Consider the following 6,458-nt stretch of genomic DNA (forward strand, 5'->3'; position numbering starts at 1 on the left):
TAAAATAATTATTACTGTTGTGTCTGCAAATAAAAATTATAATAGCAATTTCGCCAAACGATATACTTGCCGCTTTAATTTAATTTATATTCGATAAATTTTTCTTTCGATAAAAGAAAAAGACTTGAAAAATTCGCAGTTGGAAATTATGGTAAAAATGAGAAACTTTTTATGTATCAAGAGGGTTTTTTAATATTTTAAAACATGCAAGAAATTGGCACGTGCGGTTTCTATCGTTAATTAACGAAGAATATTCGTTGGAAAGACGGTTTTCCACAGTTATTTTAATTCCCTGCTATTGATAAGAATGAAGGGAAATATTTGAACTTGATCTCGTGGTTTCGGGAAGCTTCTTGTTCTGCGGCTAATCGATCGACGCACGTGGAGGGCTGTGAGCGAGCGGTGGCAAAACAGGGTCTTGTGATAAGAGCAACAGCCTCCGGCGAACATCGATAACATCCGGTTGCAGCTAATCGTGACACGCTGTTCCCTTAAGTCACGGTGATAAGGAACAACACATGCTTATATTTTGCTTTGATTAAACTGATTAAAAATTTTCTCAGAACTGTCTCAAACTGTCGTAGAATATTTTATTTCTTATCTCACGCATTTCATAATAGCTTTAATTTTACAGTAATTTTCTGCAAAATTCCAGACATTCGTTAAATTAACATTAAGTCGACGGTGATGGAAGAGAATGACAGTGAATGAGAGAGAGAAAAAGATGACGGTTTCCTGTTTTCATAGATTAACATCCATGAATTTTCAAGAATACAGAAAATTATTTTTTATCTTTCGTCATTTCTTTCGAAGTGTCAAAGTTTGCCATCGACGAGTTACATTATCACGGATTATGATGCGCACGTGTGTTTATGAGAGACTTCTTAATCTAATGCAACCTTTTGTTTATTAACTTTGTCGTCGAAACCTTTGAAGTTTGGAATTTCCTCTGAACGCCCAACAAAGTTCTATCTTCCCTTCTTCTCGTCCGCCTTTTCGATTAATTGCGCCTGAAAGAGGGTTGACGACGTGCGACATACAACGTCCAATAAAGTTACAGTTATTTTTGAACCAATTATTCCGCGAATTCTTTCTCCCATTTTTTTATAGGATCTAAGCCTTAAGAGTTATTTTTAACGAAAAAGATGTGGAAGTTAATCCTTGATCCTCTCAGTCAAGTCATTTTTCGTTCTATCTTTATAGATTTTCTTTACTCGTCGCTCCTTCATCGATCAATCTCGAAATTCGACGCTACGATGTATATCAATATACTAATTATATATAATAATTATCTAAACGTACAACTACGCATAAATACGTCAGCGTATTCCGGAAACACACAAGGTACATGCACACCTGCACGATTGAGCAAGTGTGACAAGCGTGTCGTATACTCGGTTGGGTGATTGCTAGTAGATCGATCGAACTCTCGATTCAGCCCGATTGGTCACTTCTCCGTATCAGCAGCCCTACGAGAGAGAAAGATAGAGCATGTGTGTGTGTGTGTATGTGTATATGAGAGAGAGAGAGAAAGAGCGAGAAACTGACGCGATAAATAAAGGACCAACGATAAGTAACGCAAGGGATGGGAGTGCGGGGGTGACGAGATCCTATTCACAGATCGGTGACCCTCTCTCGAGAGTTCGCCGAGGCGAGGAGACTTTCTGGGCCGTGAAGACAATGCATCGAGCCTTTCTCCACTGTCGCCACGCTTATTCGTTTTTTTTTTCTTTTTCTAAGTTGAGAGAGAGAGAGAGAGAGAGAAAGGCGAAATGCGATGCATCGGATGCTGCGATGCAGATAAAACGCGTTCCACGGCTTTGTATGAGGAAGGCAAGATTTCGAGGTGACTAATTAAGAGCCACGTGAATGAGACTTTGACATCTCTACTACGCAGAAGTTTACCCAGAGGATAGATAGACGAGAATAGATAGATGACGTTACCGCAATACGCTGATCGGTTGCTGTCGCTGATTCGAAAATTCAATTAAAACAATTTAATCAACCGATAGATTTATACTATACATTGAGTGAAACAACGATTAAACGAGAGAATAACCTTGAATTTGTGACGACGCGGAATTAAAGATGATTTGGAGCAAATTGGGGAAAACTACAAATGCTTACGCATTTGAGAAACATGGAGAAAAATAGAGGCAAAAATTAATCCAGACTTTGCAATATATGTGTAGAGAGTATTCCGACCGGATATGGGTTTTAATAGAGGCTACTTTTTTTTGCATTAATAATTTTTGGATTATAAAGCTTTTAACGAACTAAACTTTGAGAAATGACAAAATTACATTTTTTATACGCAAAGTTTGTTTTAATTTTAATTTTCATTTTTTAGTTACAATATATATGTAATGAAAAAATTTTAAAAACTATTTCTCGATATTATCGCGCAAAATTGATTTCCCTACATCCGGGGATGCTCTTTTATGATAATAAATTTAAATGATGATAAAATTTTTATACTAGAGGGATACTAGTAGAGTTACGAATAAAAAATTTTTTGATAACAAACGTTGGAATAATTTATCACACAAACGGTTTTGCATAATCGCAAACGACAATGAGTTTCAACCGATAAAGGGATGGAAAGTCTTTGCGAAAAATATCTCGACGAAAAAAAAATAGATGTATCTCTCGTTACGAAGACCTCGAGAAAGATTTCTTCAGATATTTCATCGCGGATGACGCGTCGAAAGTTGAACTGACGCCCACATATAAAATGTGGTATAACATAGAAAAAAAAAAATAAATAAAAGAAGAGATAGAAGCGGTGAAATACACAGCGATACTAAATGCCGCTGTTATACGCCTACGTTTTTTTACGAGCGCACAATAAAAATTTACGCAGCAGGCACGTTCTCTTTCCTAGGGTCCCTTGATAAAATCCACTTTTCAAGTGTGCCAAAGGGATTTGAATAAGATTCTAAATTGTTATCTCCGCTGGATCATGCGCTTTCTTACGCACAATCTGGGATAAATTGTTTTCGCATACCGTTAGACGATATGCGAACATTTATAAACAAATACAGCCGCGCAAGCACGGAATTAAATTCTTTACATTTGTGAATCTTGTTTCCCTAATTCTATATGCCAAATCAAGAACGATGTATGAACAAATTGGTTCCTAAGTACAACATTTTCTCCAGTGGAAGCATAAAATCGTGTTGAATTACTCTCGTTCTTTTTATGAAAACCCACACACAACGTTGTTCTATTTTTCCGACGAAATTCAGATGAACAGAATTTCATACGAATTCCCAACCGACTTTGCGCTTTGTCTGTGTTGCTTCTCAATAAATTCCAAACGTCATTAAGCGTGATCGACGACGTGGACGTAAACTCGAGTGGCCATTGAAATTGCGAACCGCCGCGAAAGTGGAATTCCTGCGTTCGCGATGTAGGGGAATTAAACATCGTACGATGCCACGTGAGGAAAACAGGAGAAGTGACTCCCATTGCCTCATAAATGAGCTGCGCAAAGCTAAACATGAACTTTTAATTAAATGCATTAATAAGTAAAGGCACGTGCTGTTTCGTCCAAGACAATTATTGCGATTTATTACTGTGTGTCGCAACTTTACGCTCTAAAATTATAGTTATCTTTCCCGGATCTTTTGTTTCTGCACGTATTAGAAAAACGCTATCATTTTCCGATACGATGTACCGTAAATTTCAAAAATCCCGACGGCAAACTTCAAGAACGCAATCCGCTTATCGAGAACAGAATTTCTCGTTCCTGGCATTCGTAGACCATGTACATTTATCAAATATTTCAAATTTCTATGTTTTCATAAAATTTCCACTTCCTTTCCAAAACCTTTACGCAATCATAACTACCTTTGTTTAGGAATATTTTCTTTTTTTCCCTAAAACAAAAATTTTTTTCGCATTTACGAGATCACATCTCATAAAACAAAAACACACTATTCCAATTATATCTTTTTGATATAAAATATTAATGATTTAAAGAATAATTTATATTTTAATTTAATCCATTTATATTATTCAATTATTATATGACGATTTTATATAATAAAACATACAACGTATCATCATATGAAAAAAATATACGAATGTGCGATAAGAGGATTCCAGAAAGATGGATTCGTGAAATGATATTTGTGCGTGAAAAAAGAAATGATTTTATTCATAATTGATCCCCGTGAGTAAATTAATCTTATTTTTTGTAAAATAATAAATTTTTTACATTTATAATAAAACAGTTTATAATAAAATCATAAACAACACAAAATATGCATCATATTTTAATTAAAAATTAAATTGAACTAAATTTAATTTAATTTATATGTCAGTGACAATATAAACACGGTTTGCGTGATCATTAAATATTTCTGTTGATCTCATTTAAAACATAAATAAATTGAATAGATAATAATTTAAATTTAATAATGTTCGTTTTATTATTTCCTCTTCTTCCAATATAAAGAGATATTAAATCCTATTTTATTCTATATACAATAATTCAAAAACAATACTAGACTAGTAGTGATATTTTATCGTCGTTATCAACGATTAAAATAGATTTAAAAACTATTGTCATATCTTGTATTATCAAAATTATCGGAATCTTCTTAAGATATTTAACGTTATAAACTCGTTATATTCGGATAGTCTCCATTTGTTTGACAATGTATTCAATTTTGTTGTTCAAAGAGCGTGCGTGAAAATTAATAATATTGAAACATTTATTTATTGCCGGAAAGGAGAAGCGCACAAAGTTGGTATATAGATAGATTTCCGGCTCAGCGATCGGAAATCACGTCCCGCGCTTCGCACAACGAGGCGTTCCAAAGCGTATGTTATGTCCTAAATTTTCGATATCATTAATTTAATGTCGCGAGGGTGACTGAAAGTGGTCGTGGCCGATATACGATCGATAATGGTTATCGCGGTTGTTTCCATGGATACATCAAAGCCGACTGTTGTAACTGCGTAAGGAGGCTTTTTGCAATGCGGCGGGTGTATATTAAAAGCTGAATAATCCCAAGGGTTGCCCCCACGTGTAACAACAAGACACGATAAAGCGTGCGCCCGTCCTGAGCAAGAGTATCGCCGCTAATCCTCGATAATGTATTCGATAATCCGTAAATTCTAAGAGACACATCTGAGATTTTTCGCTCCAGCCGTCCTTATCAGCGAATGCTCAATCGATCGCGGCGAATGGTTCGTGACGATGTGTATTATTCGTACGCACTATTTGCGTATCCATTATCGCAGGATTATTATCGGGGAATAAACCCCTCTCCAAATATAGGAAAACTTTAATTGCCAGAATTTCGTTGATGTTCAGTATATCTATGGCGTGTTCGCGCTCGCAGCGTTCTTGACCGTCCTTCGATAGACGCATCAAATCTCTCGATAAGCATTAAAATTCAATTTTTTGGACTGAATTCGAGCTAATCGATTTATTTTCCAAGCGCGCGCAAATTTTATTGAAAGATTATCAATATTTGCGTTTCAGTTATTCGTATAAACAGATTAATATTGTGCGCATCATAATAAAAGTTTGTTTGCGATCATAATTAAGGAAAACTAATGACTTTCAAAGATGTTTTTCGTTTTGTCGTAACGCGAGAGTTACCGCTGTTTATCAGACCTGTGTGAAGCGAAATTGATAACAAAGCATTATTTCACATTCAAGTCAATTTTCAGGGTATTAGAAAGAGAGAGAAATAGATAGATTCGATCTGAATTATATTTGAAGTATGATACGGGTTTTAATAGAACAATTAAACTTTTAATTCTTAAATAAAAATAATATAAATATTGAATGACATAGTTTGTTGAAATATTTAAAAGCTCTTGCATGCACGCGAAAGCTTTTAAAAGTACATGATCTCTTAGTCACATTTTTCGCTTCACAAATATTGATAACATTTTGAGACGGAAATTGCATTTGCGATGCGAATATCTCGCTTATTAGAATCTGTTTAAAAACCTTTTGGGAAGGCTGCATGATTCATTCACATAAATTGGTAAGTTAATAAATTGTAATTCTTACCCATTTGTTTCTCCATAAAAAAAAAAAAAATGAATTATATATGTATAATACATATTTATTAAAATTTAAAGTTGAAAATTATTAAAAAAATATTTATGTTTACTTACTAGAGAGTAGAAGCGATACGAAAAGCATTTTGCGCACGAAACGTTGTTCGATGACACGACAGCTCCTCGGTAAGTTCCCATAAATTTCTGATTCAGCTACCTCTTCATAATCTTAGCCTCGACATTCATCAGGCTTCGATTCAGCTGCTGGTGACTTGCTGGGAGCTAAAACTAGAGCCTAATGCCACGCCTTTTTACCAGCCTAGTACACTCCGTCATCCGACAATATATCACGACAATGGAGTAGAGTTCTTCCTTTGCGAAAGTTTCTCGGGCGAAGAAAATGGGTCGAGAAGATCTCTCGTCCCGAGTGC

This window comes from Cataglyphis hispanica, chromosome 13 (assembly GCF_021464435.1).
Source record: "Cataglyphis hispanica isolate Lineage 1 chromosome 13, ULB_Chis1_1.0, whole genome shotgun sequence".
Lineage (NCBI taxonomy): Eukaryota > Metazoa > Arthropoda > Insecta > Hymenoptera > Formicidae > Cataglyphis > Cataglyphis hispanica.